Source organism: Schistocerca piceifrons, chromosome 6, assembly GCF_021461385.2.
Source record: "Schistocerca piceifrons isolate TAMUIC-IGC-003096 chromosome 6, iqSchPice1.1, whole genome shotgun sequence".
In the NCBI taxonomy this organism is placed as follows: domain Eukaryota; kingdom Metazoa; phylum Arthropoda; class Insecta; order Orthoptera; family Acrididae; genus Schistocerca; species Schistocerca piceifrons.
This window is the reverse complement of record NC_060143.1, coordinates 424,846,995-424,860,930: the sequence shown is the minus strand read 5'-3', so window position 1 is coordinate 424,860,930 and position 13,936 is coordinate 424,846,995.

Here is a 13,936-nt window from a genome sequence, read left to right as displayed (position 1 = left end):
CTGATGTCCTGTGTACTTCTATAAACCTTTGGTAAAATACAGACACAATCCAAACATCTAAAAATATATAGCGGAAACTAACTGTTGAAAGAAATTACACTACCGTGAACTACACGTACGGTGTCCCAAATATTTACATCAAAAATTTATAGATAGCTTAGAACACAATCCGAAACTACGTATCTTGAATTAAAGAACTTCAGCTCAAAGCAACTATAATCACAAATAGTCTCACTGCATGCAATACGACGACTCATAAAATTTTTCGTCACTCTCTCAAATTTCTAAGACACCACTAACCAGTTCTGCTAAACGTTCTACGATACTTAATAGGTTTCTCAAGTCAACTGAACAATTGATGTAAAATCTAAAGTCTGGAGATACAAATATGTAACACAGAGATTAAGGTATTCTAAAAATGTTTTGAAGTTTGATAAATCACGAAAGATTCAAATGGAATTACACTATTTCTCCACTAGCCGTACACTACAAGTTTGCCAGAAAAAGATAACTTGCTTAGAAAAAGAGAAGTGTTGATGCCGTTAGGAAGCTAAGGACAAATACTTTGTAATGTCCATTAAAAGCTTAACCACCTTACTGAACATAGTTCTTAACTGTCGTAGTCGAACACTATGTGTGAAATATGTATTAGATGGAAATATCAGTAGGTTATCTTAAAGTGGGACTGAAAACCTACAAATTCACTCCCACTGGTTTACATTGATTTTAACTCAAGTAAATCCTTGAGTAGCGCTTTCTTTCTATAATTATAAACTAGTTGCTATGAATGGCTAATCATGTCTGCAGATATTCTGTAACTGTGATAATCTATAGTTACATATTAACGTAATTATTTTAATATGTAACTGGCCAGTTGCAGTAATCACTATGTGGACGATGCGGCCTATTCTACACCTTATTTTAGATCTATGTGACGATGCTGTGCTGATTATATTTATATGTTTTGACGATGCCATTATGGCCTTATCACTTTAGGACATGGTGTAAAAAAGATCTGAGTATGGTCATTACGGACTGAAACCGGTCATCGTCTACAGAATTGATATTGTGATCAGAGACTGGAATGAAAAAGCATTTGACAGTATTGGATCACTGTCTGTGTACGCCGTTATGTCGTAGTTGGTGAAAATAGATAATGTAATGCAGACACTTTGGATATTTGTGTAATTCGACATGGATACATGTTATCAAAACAATTTATTATGAACAACAAAAATATTAGTCTTAGCAAGCAACACATTTTGCAGTGCTGGACGGTTTACTGTAGTTCCCGCAACGTTATGCTTGCTGTATGTGTAAAACAGACAGTTCAGCGTGTATTAAAAGTCTTCACTTTAGTTCTGGGACATGACCAAAATACAAAAAGCGTCCAAAGACTAAAGTTTACACGGCGAGGAAAGAAGAAATGAACGTTAGGAAATTACTGGGAAACGAGAGAGAGAAAATAAGTTGCTCAGGTGAGCAGTACATTAACGAATAAGAAAGGGGGGTGGTAGGGTTAGGTAATATGAGGAAAATGGGGAATAGAATAGAATATATCTCTGACGTCGATCTGTTGTAGAATTTTAGAACATGTTTTTTGCTCGAGTATCATGTCGTTTTTGGAAACCCAGAATCTACTATGTAGGAATCAACATGGATTCCGGAAACAGCGATCGTGTGAGACCCAACTCGCTTTATTTGTTCATGAGACCCAGAAAATATTAGATACAGGCTCCCAGGTAGATGCTATTTTTCTTGACTTCCGGAAGGCGTTCGATACAGTTCCGCACTGTCGCCTGATAAACAAAGTAAAAGCCTACGGAATATCAGACCAGCTGTGTGGCTGGATTGAAGAGTTTTTAGCAAACAGAACACAGCATGTTGTTATCAATGGAGAGACGTCTACAGACGTTAAAGTAACCTCTGGCGTGCCACAGGGGAGTGTTATGGGACCATTGCTTTTCACAATATATATAAATGACCTAGTAGATAGTGTCGGAAGTTCCATGCGGCTTTTCGTGGATGATGCTGTAGTATACAGAGAAGTTGCAGCATTAGAAAATTGTAGCGAAATGCAGGAAGATCTGCAGCGGATAGGCACTTGGTGCAGGGAGTGGCAACTGTCCCTTAACATAGACAAATGTAATGTATTGCGAATACATAGAAAGAAGGATCCTTTATTGTATGATTATATGATAGCGGAACAAACACTGGTAGCAGTTACTTCTGTAAAATATCTGGGAGTATGTCTGCGGAACGATTTGAAGTGGAATTATCATATAAAATTAATTGTTGGTAAGGCGGGTACCAGGTTGAGATTCATTGGGAGAGTGCTTAGAAAATGTAGTCCATCAACAAAGGAGGTGGCTTACAAAACACTCGTTCGACCTGTACTTGAGTATTGCTCATCAGTGTGGTATCCGTAAAAGATCGGTTTGACGGAGGAGATAGAGAAAATCCAAAGAAGAGCGGTGCGTTTCGTCACAGGGTTATTTGGTAATCGTGATAGCGTTACGGAGATGTTTAATAAACTCAAGTGGCAGACTCTGCAAGAGAGGCGCTCTGCATCGCGGTGTAGCTTGCTCGCCAGGTTTCGAGAGGGTGCGTTTCTGGATGAGGTATCGAATATATTGCTTCCCCCTACTTATACCTCCCGAGGAGATCTCGAATGTAAAATTAGAGAGATTAGAGCGCGCACGGAGGCTTTCAGACAGTCGTTCTTCCCGCGAACCATACGCGACTGGAACAGGAAAGGGAGGTAATGACAGTGGCACGTAAAGTGCCCTCCGCCACACACCGTTGGGTGGCTTGCGGAGTATAAATGTAGATGTAGATGTAGATTCGTATTTCTATAGATAGATAGCCGTATGGCAGTGTTGGCTACAAGATTCCAAAAGGTTGTTCAGTCAGCTAATCAGAAATGGTCTTCACCCTCCATGAATGGTTGTAATCCGTGTCAACAATGGTATTTATCATGATGCAGGAAGACGGCTGGGGAAGATGGCTTTGGGGTGATGCTGAATTTCTTCTGGACGTATTGCTTCCCTTGCGTGAGGAGGATTGACACTGGTGTCGCCATGGTGATATATTTTGAGACTTTCCAGGTGCTCAAGCATTGATTTACGTAATGCATTTTCTTGTGAAATGGTGAAGATTGTCTTCAAAAAGGCGATGTATTGGGTTTTAATTTGAATAAAATCCTTTTTGATATTAAACTGCATCATACGATAAACGACTGAGGCTGCATAAACCATAAGCCGACATTTCTGACGAACTTTCAGTGGTCCCCATGAGGATGATGAATGAGACTGCAGAAGACTGCTGCAAGTCCGGCCGTGGCTTCCTTATTTGTATTAATGTCTCCACGTCACAAACATTTATGTGCGAAACATTCAGTTATAATCAGTGGTCTGAAACTTTTATCAATACAAAAAATAAAATTAGATACTTAATTTTTTGTTTATTTGTACATACATGTCTGCAGTCCTAGTACACACTGAAATCACCACGCCCCAGTACCGTTCCACTAGAAGAACCGAAAACAAAGTAGCTCACGGCACTAGTGAAGTCGAGAACAGTGCGGTAATTCGTTTCTTGCATTTAAAGACGAATAATGATGCAGAGAGGCCACACTGCTTTAATGGAAATTGACAGCAACAATTCATCATCAAATGACGCAGTCACTAGAGAAATATGACTGGTATCCGACAGCGAAGTCGATACCGTGCGATCGCCGTCATCATGGACTTCGCCGGCGGTCTGTAAGAAGAGCCGGCAGTCCGTCACATGGGCCAGCCCAAGAATGTCAAGCTAAATACAAAACCTGGCCTCTGAGTGGCTGCAAGGCACTTCGAATGTTTTTGTGCGAAAGTCTATTCTTCACTTACACCATAGTTCGTGACCTGGCTGTTTACTAGATTTCAGCTGGACTATGTTCGGGATTGATGTTCAACGGATTATTGACGGAGTAGTTAACGTATGAGTTTTGTCCTGTTTCTGAGCCTCGGTACTACACATCTTTAAATCCGATAAAAGTCTCTTTATATTCACTGTTATGCGACGGCGGTACCAGATACGATTGTGTGTGTGTGTGTGTGTGTGTGTGTGTGTGTGTGTGTGTGTGTGAATGAGATAGAGAGAGAGAGAGAGAGAGAGAGAGAGAGAGAGGGAGATCTGAATGGAGAGTTAAAAAGGCATTGGGGACGGAGGGTGGTAGTGGGGGCGGAATGAGTGTTACACACGCTGGGTATGTGTGTGATATTAATATGAACTACTCGCTACATCTATTAAACAATGAGCACTATAAATCGGTGCTGGTAGTTCTAGTCTATCAATCCACAAATACTGACGGGTAACTTGAGGAACTATTAAAATAACAAAGTGATGGTAACATAAAAAGCTATCTTATATGACAGGAGGCGACGGGCACACGGATCACCTTGTTATCCGACGAAAGGCAGAGGACGGAATTTGACGCTGTGTGTAGTAATATAAAGTGTCTGATGAGAAGTATCCAGACGCCTTTTAGTGCCCACGCTTCTCCTTGATAGCTGCTTGATCTCTGCTGGGGACACAGTGAATAATGTGTCTGAATGTCTATGGAATAAGGGCAACTCGTTCTTCCTCAAGAGCCGAAACAGTAGTGTTGTTGGACGCTGGATCTGGAGCAAAATTGCCATTCCAACTCACGCCAAAGGTGTTTCATTTTGTTCAGATTGGGACACTAGGCAGACTAGTCCATTTGACAAATGTTATTCTCCACAAATAATCAGCTTACAAATGTTACTTTATGACAGAACCCACTGCCATGCTGAAAAGAAATCATCACATCCGAAATCTTTCTCTACGTTATATGTCCATATCCTATCGCATTTAGCATTTTCTTAAGTGTAATAACTTTATCACCTGGCAGCCATGAAAGAGAATCGTATACCGTAACACCATGTCTTCTGTACTTGACTGTTTTCTTTACACATGGTGGCTGGTAACGTTTTCCAGGCATTCGCCAAACCCAAACCCCACCACCAGACTGACCAATGGTGAAGTGTGATTCATTATTCCATATCACGCGTCTCTTACTCGTTCAATGAGTACTAGCGTCACTCTTCATTCCATCTGAAGCGTCACTCAGAAATGAAAGGCTTTTGAGGAGCTGATCGACCGTTGTACCCCGACATTTTCAACTCCATAAGCACAGTCACTGTGGTGACTTGACTGCTGGTAGCACGTTGAAACTCACGGCTGATCCTTTCCGCTGTTTTCACGCAGTATTGCGCAACCACCCCCTGGAAACCTTGACGTTCTCTGTCCGACAGTACATGAAGTCAAAGTAGTCTCGAATTAGCTGCCGTTCTTCCTTCGCTTCTGTACTTCACGCTTACATCACCAACAGTCGACTTGGGCTGCGTTAGACACCTTGAACCGTCCCTAATGGCTTTGTTACTAAGGTGTCATCCAGTGACTAGCCCCCGTTCGAAGTCACTGAACCGTCCTTACCCCCAATTCTGCTCTTACTGCTTCTCTACTGACAACACAGCACACCCCGCCTCCTTTTATACTGGCGGTTCTGCCTCTCGTGACATCTACTGATCAATTCCGCATTCAGCAGGATTGTAGTGTGATAGTGTATCTTACGCGTTGTACAGAGAAGCAGGTATGAGCAACGTCTTTATTCAACATTGCTTAAAGACAAAACATTAAGTAAATTTGTAAGACGAACTAAATGTTTACACACTGATGAGCTGTAACAACTACTTAATGGCATGTTAAATTTTTAACGCAATAGAGCAGCCTTTCTACAGATGTGGATTCGAGATGCCCTTGGTCGATTTATTGGCAGGAAAAATACATTCTAAGACAAGAAAATGGTAGATGTAATGTAAATGTACAAACAAGCAAACGATTACACTTTCAGAAACAGTGACTGATATATTCAAAAGAAAGAGCTTCAGAATTTTAGCAAGTCAGTAACGCGTTGGTCCACCTCTGCCCCTTACGCCAGCAGCTGTTCGGCTTGACACTGACTGAGTTGTTCTACGTCCCCTTGAAGGACATTGTGCCAAATTCTGTCCAAATGATCGTCAAAATACCTAGGTGGTTGGAGGACCCTGCCTGTAATGTTCCTAACGTTCTCAACTGGGGAGTGGTCCGGTGACCTTTCTGGCCAAGGTAGGGTTTGGCATGGGATGACAAGCAGCAAAAACTCACTCCGTCTGCGAGCAAGCATTATATTGCTAAAACATAAGCCCTGTGTGACTTGACATGAAGGGCAACAAAACGGAGTGTAGAATATCGTAAACGTACCGCTGTGCTGTAAGAGTGCCGCAGATGACAACCAACGAGGTTCACCTATGAACTGAAATCGCACTTCAGACCATTACTACTGGTTGTTGGGCCGTATGGCATGCGAGAGTCAGTTTGGAATCCCACAGCTGTCGGGGCCTCTTCAGACGCGTCTTCTCTAGACATCGGGGCTCAGTCAGAATCGGGACTCCTCACTGAAGACAGTTCCACTACAAATGAGATTACAGGCTGAAGATGTGTCTGGAGGCGACCCAGACAGCGGTAGCATACCAGCCTGAGTGTTGAACGCTATACGGCCGACAACCGGGAGTGAGGGTCTGGGCTGCCAGCTCGGGATTTTGACGATCTAACGCGCCAATCGGACAGAATTTCGCATGATATTCGTCAAGAGGGCATCGAACAATTCTGTCAGTCTTTGCCAAGCTGAACAACTGTTGCATAAGGGCCAGACGTGGACCAACGCGTAATTCGCTTGTTCAGATTGTGAAGGTCTTTGTCATTAATAAATCATTCAATTTTTTTCTGAAATCGTAATAATTTTCATTGTAACGCCACTTCGTTTGGACGCAAAATTGAAAATATAAAATAGTACCCAAAACCCAATAAAAGTCCCAAAATCTAAGAAACAAATTTCAAGTCCCACTGGAATAGCATCACTTGAATAGTAGCAAGTATGTAGAAAAGAAATCCAGTATAAACTGACTTAATGTTTTGAAAAGGGAAAGAAAATAAATAGAATCCATTAGTTTCAAATTAAAATAATAGTAGATCGCAAAGTAGTGTACTTATAGATCACGGAATAGAACGAGTGAACTCAAAGAATACTCTTTGTGAGTACTCTGAGAACAGTGCGTAATACAGAAGAAAAAAGTCAAACATTGTTAATGTGCTGCTAGCGCTTGCAGGATCAGGTCGCATCTCAACGTGTGTTCTTGTACGTAGGCGCGACGAGATTGTTTTTGTGCATTTTTGGGAATTTTGCGATCTGCTAGGAATCATTAAACAAAAAATAGGTAGGTGAACAATCTTGAGTATATCTTTACGTAAAGCCAAGAGAGGAAAAGATTCGAACTTGTCGTAAATTAATTATCATATAGGGAAGACTGAACTTTGCCCCAAAGTAATCGACTGTTAGCAATTTACCGACATTGGAAGTGAACATTGTTATTGAATTGTGAGGAAGTACTGAAGTTTCGTTGAAGTAGCAAATGAAATCTGGATCTTGTTATAAACTCTTTGACTGAAACTTACGTAACTAATTCAACCCAGCTTAGGGAAAAGTTACTACCTTAATACAATGATAGGACGTGAATAGAATAAACCAGCATTAAGCGGGTTTAATGTGTGACATTTCTTTTACCCATTTAATATTGTGCGTTTATGAAATATTTATCGACCCTTGTTAGTGAAAGGAGAACTGCCCGTCACATAAACTGATGGAAATCGTGATTTCAGTGCACCAATCGGTTGCTACTACGAGTATGCACAGGCACATCTCCCGCATACTTTGTCCCGAATACTTCGACCTAATGACGTTTTAGCGAGGGAGATGCGTAGGAGTTTTCCGTGACCAGTTGAATGCAACACAGAATGGTGTCCACGATAAAACAGAGCGAGAACGTTGTGGAAAAAACTTACAGAACCTTTTTGCGGAAAGGGGTTAAGATCGAAAGTGTTTTAGGAAAACCTCCAGCAAAGTCTGCAATGAAAAACATAGTGGTAAAATGTCACAAAATTGGCTCTGCAGTGAATAAAAATCGTAACTACTCGAAAAGCGTTCGAACACTAAAAGAGATTGCTTCAATAAGGAAAGTTTGGAACAGTCCGACGAAATCTCTTCTGAGGTTTTCTTTGTGAATAGGAATTAAGAGGTCGTCGTGTCGAAACATTATCAAAAAGGGCCTGCATCTGTATCCTTATAAATTACCCGCTGTGCATGGGTTAAAGCGTCCAGACGCTTTCACGTATTGAGTTTCCCCGGTGATTTCTGAGTAAAGTGGAATCAAGAATTTTGCGATCTACAGTTTTTCATTTCCTCAGGTGAGGCCTGGTTCAGCCTATCAAGGTACGTGAACTCACAGAACATGCTTCATTATGCATCGAAAAACCGCACCAGAACTTTGAGGATACGCTGTATAATCTGAAGGTTGGTGTTTGGTGTGTAATTCTGTTGTCTGTATCTCGCAAAATTATTCTTCCTTTCGCCAAAATATTAATGCTAACCGTTGTATTCAAAAACTGTTTAATCGATTTGTGGATCGTCTCACAGACGATGAATGGCTGTGTGGATGTTTTAACCACGGCGGAGCCACAGCATGCACTGCCTAGAGACCCTTGTCACGAGTGCATTTGGTAAAGAGAGGACATCCGGCACAGGCAATGTAGTTTCCTAGCTACGTCGATATGCTGATTTTTCGGGGTGTGAGTTGTACTCAGACAGTCCTCACACACTGGAAGAGCTACAGCAGAAGACTGGAGACCATACTGCTGCTGTACCTCAATCAGAGCTACTCGGTGTCTCTCAGTTCGATGTATCGATGTGTAGCGCCTTGCATCGCTCGTATGTAAGTCGGACAGTAGCAAACAGATAGCTTCATATACGAATCGTGGCTCTAGCACGACAGATGTGCTGTTACGGTGCAGCAGATCCTAAAAGTTCAGGCTGTGGCCGAAAGGTGTCAGCGTGAAATTATATAGTGAAAACAAGTGTTTTGGAAATGGAACTTTACCAGCTGTATATATTACGACTTCTATCAATAATGGTTGACTTGGTATGTTTAATTATTACTACGACTGAAGGCGTGAATGTGCAGTAATAACAGAAATGAATGTTGGTTATGTCCTTTAACTGAGTTCATGTTAGCTTGAGAACTGTGACTGTACAGAGAGAGTGAGTAAATACCCACAGAGGACCTTTTTAATGTGTAAATAACCAGTTTATTGTACTGGGAAACAAGAAACGTCTTACGACAATTAAGTTATTTAAACAGGGAGTTATTCAGGTATTTTAAATTTGTTCATTTAATAAATTGTTCGTAGAAACCGTTGGATTGTGATAGGTCAGGTTTAAAAATGAGGGCTTGCGCGGTTTAATAACAGTATTGGATTGGCTATGATGTGTCTCAGCCAGTCAGAGGACAGTACGTTCGTGCGTATTTTGTAGGGGGAACTGAACCTTCATCATGATCGGACGGGTGTATTAGGAACTCTAAACGAATGCGATAATTTTACGGAATTATTAGTTAAATTTGACCGTGGAGGGCTACAAAGTGAACACGAACGAGTGAGAAAGACGGCCGGCCGAAGTGGCCGTGCGGTTAAAGGCGCTGCAGTCTGGAACCGCAAGACCGCTACGGTCGCAGGTTCGAATCCTGCCTCGGGCATGGATGTTTGTGATGTCTTTAGGTTAGTTAGGTTTAACTAGTTCTAAGTTCTAGGGGACTAATGACCTCAGCAGTTGAGTCCCATAGTGCTCAGAGCCATTTGAACCATTTTTGAGAAAGACGATCGCGTGAGTTTACGATTTTTATGTGTGAAACGTGACTTTTGAATGACCCAAATCCGCATGGAAAATCGGGATCGAGAACTGATCGTTGAAAGGGGTAGAGTTGTGTAATATTTGAGCGAACATCTGTCACAGACATTTCGTTTCGTAATGTTTCCGGTAACGGGTTAGGTTAAATATCATAAGCAGGTTATTAGAAGTGACAGTGATTGCGTGTGAGTGTTAAAACCAGTGAGAACATATTGAAGTTTTCACTCACTAATTATCTATCCCTTAATATCTCGCCGGCCGTAGTGGTCGAGCGGTTCTAGGCGCTACAGTCTGGAACCGCGTGACCGCTGCGGTCGCAGGTTCGAATCCTGCGTCGGGCATGGGTGTTTGTGATGTCCTTAGGTTGGTTCGGTTTAAGTAGTTTTAAGTTCTAGGGGACTGATGACCACAGCAATTAAGTCCCATAGTGCTCAGAGCCATTTGAACCTTAATATCTCAGTTAACCTGATATCAGAAAAATTTGATGCATCCTTCAGATACTGTTAATCGGACTGCTACTACAGCTCACCCAATCAAGAAACTTCATCTGTTTTCTAACTGCAGAAGAAGAGATCACCGAGAGATGAGTGGACAATTATGCTGGACGAACAAACGACCGCATGTTTGGAAACGGTGGACATTTTCTGCTACTTCTATGATATTCATTAACAAGGGTCAATCCTGCGTGAGTCTTAATATAACTATTTTACAGGCAAGTTTTACTTCACTCGCCCAGTATGCGCTACAGGATGTTTTCGCTCAGGTGATGCATTTCCGAAAATTACTTGCCGGTGATTTGTGGGAATTGAACTGGCGCCCCGTAGCGCCTCGGATGTGTTCATCAGATTCATATCACGAGAAACTGGTGGTCAAGATATCACGCCAATTTACTCTCCTGCTCCTCACATAACCTTAGCAGTATAATTGCCTTGAATACGGACATTTATCCTAGTGGAAGGTGCCATCGCTGTAGGAGAAGACATCAAGTATGAAAGGGATGCAGGAGACGTGATAGAATGTCCATGTGGTCAATAGTTGTCGTGGTGCCTTCAATTACTACCACAGGTACCACGGAAACCCAAGTGAATCTTGCTCATAGGATAACATTGCCCCAACTGACCGTCTCTGGTGAGGTGCGTGTTCGACTAGTCGTTTACCTGAATGATGGTCTATCCATAAACGACGATCGACCTGGCGTAACTAGTTACTTGACTCATCATTATACCAAGCGAAATGTTTCTGTTGCTCCACGGTCCAATCTCCATGAATCCGTACCCATTACTGTTTTGACTGACGATGTCGTTGAGCCAACATGGTAACACGTAAGTGTCATATTCTGTGGAAACAGTGTTGAACAATGCGCGCTCAATGGTGTGTTCCGAAACACATGTGTTTGAACCAGCATTATATTGTGTGGTCATATCTGTGACACATCGCCGAATACCTTGCTATAAACGCGGGTAAGCCTGCGGCATCCACGTCCTGTGATGAGGCGTGAACGTCAGACACCTTGTTGCCTACTCAGAGTTTCACCGTCCTTCAACCATTCTTCAACATGACAGTAGTATGCGAACAACTGCTCAGCTTTACAGTGTCAGAGATGCTCATTCTCAAGTGCCCGGCCATGGAAATCTGCCCTCTGTCAAAGTTGCTTATATCAGTGGAGTTCCCCATTTGTAGCTCGTATCGTCGCTAGAATTAGTTCCTATTCGCTTCTTCTCTGCTTACTTTCCTTACCACCAGCTGCCATTCAACATGGTGCAGTCACAATGTTTTGACTGATCGGCGTCCACCTGAAGGAACTCTGAGACTGCTGCCCGTATTACATTCATTATACACTGTCCAGTCACATTAATGTCACCAACTGCCAAATGCGTGAGAAACCACATTTTGCAGCGTAAACCACTGCGAGAGAAGGAGAGTAATGAGATTTTGGAAGGCATGCTGGCACACACTGTTACCAGCACAACGTTCGGCAAAGATGAAGTGTGAATATCGATTAGTAGGCACTGAATAAAGCGGACTTATCACGTGAGAGAGTCCAGAGACACACCCACAAGCAACATGCCGCCAATGCCCTCTCGACAGCATGTATTTAGTTCGCCACCGCTGCTGGAGGGCCTCACTCAATCATCCAGTTTTATCTCCTGTTTCGTGTCTGTCAGTTTACTCGCAGAGCGGGTTTAGTTCGCCACAGGCTACGACAGTACATAGCGACCAGATTAGTAACTATAGCGGGACCACTTTACCTCGACCAGAATTGTACTTCACTAGCACTGAGAAACTAATGTTTGTAATAGCAAGATTACCGATATTTACAGTCTACAGGAGGATTATTATTGATGAGCTCGTACCACAAAACATGGACTTTAATCATGTTAAGTAAATGTTTCCAGTTCATGTAAATAAAGTACTGTATTAATTCAAGTGTGCGTTTGTGTTGTAGAAAGAGGGCACCGGCCACCCATAACAACATCCTCTCCCTCGCTTCCTTGCAGTACAAGACTCTACAGAAGGTAACAACAGAGATGTGTGCCCGTGGCCAACTCCGCTAGGTTTCTTAGGTTTCTGGAATGAGGATCGATAGCGCGAACAGCCCAATCGATGTGATCCCACAGATTCTCGAGTCGGTTAAATCTAGGAAGCTGGGTGGCCAGGAGAGTATGGCATGTTCACCCTGGTGGTGTTCGACTCACGCACGTACTCTGCAAGCTTTGTGACATGTTGCATTGTACTGCTGGTAGATGTCATCGTGCTCAGGAAAAACCAACTACGTATAGGGGTGGAAAAAGTCTCTAAGGATAGGTACGTACTTGTGTGGATCTATGGAGACTTCCAGAATGATGAGGTCGGACAGGGAATGCGACGGAAACATTCCCCAGACTATAACGCTCTGACGATTGTTGTAGGCTGTTTCCTTTCAAAGGTTCATGCTGTACATGCCAACGGCCATCTGTCTGATGAATTCTGTTTATTTGAACAGGTCTTCCGTCGTCATACGTCCAGTTATGGAATTGGAGTGAATATTCCAGGCTTCGTCGCCGATGAAGAACGGTCAGCATGGGTTCATGCATTCAGGCGGTGCTGAACGAGGCCCACACGCAGCCAAATTCGATGAAAGGTCGATGGGGAGACATTGTTGTTGGTTCATCTGGACGGTCAGTAGCAGGTCTAGTCGCCCGTACACTTCTCCGGAGCCATCGTTCACCCCTGTCATGTATGAAATGATAATTAAATCAAGACCCTACGCTGCCGACAGGCGTTGATATACATCAACATGGACAGTAGAAAATGTGTCCCCCGATCGTGTCTCGAACCCGGGATCTCCTGCTTACATGGCAAACGCTCTATCCATCTGAGCCACCGAGGACGCAGGGGATAGCGCGACTGCAGCGATTTATCCCTTGCACGCTCCCCTTGAGACCCACCTTCCCAACTTAATGTCCACACATGTCCGAAAGAATAGATGCCATCTTCATATATAGTTAAGCCTAACCGGCCATTGACCTCCTTCTTCTGTGCGGATGCACACGTATTGCCCAAACTCTTACGGGACTCAGTAAGATTGTCTGCCGCGAGTAATGAGTTTAGTGGGCAGGAGCACTACGAATGTAGTGTGTGGACATTACGTTGGGAATGTGGGTCTCAGGGGGCATGCAAGGGATAAATCCCTACAGTCGCACTATCCTCTGTGCCCTCAGTGGCTCAGATGGACAGAGCGTCTGCCATGTAAGCAGGAGATCTCGGGTCCGAGTCCCGGTCGGGACACACATTTGCAACTGTCCCCGTTGATGTATATCAACGCCTGTCGGCAGCATAGGGTCTTGATTTAATTATCATTTAATTCTAGAGGCTGCATGGTCACCGATGGTATCTGTTCTTTCGGTCACATCCAAAAGAACAGATACCATCTTCATATACCTGTCATATATGGTCCGTGATGCAACGCAGTTGCCTCAACGCCCGTTTCGGTTAGCGCAGTTTCGCCATGTACGGCATACTTTATCTACGACGACGCATGAATAGTTCAAAAACTCAGCTATTTCAGAGATGATTTCATCCTTGGCCCGAAAACTAATTATCATGGCTTTCTAA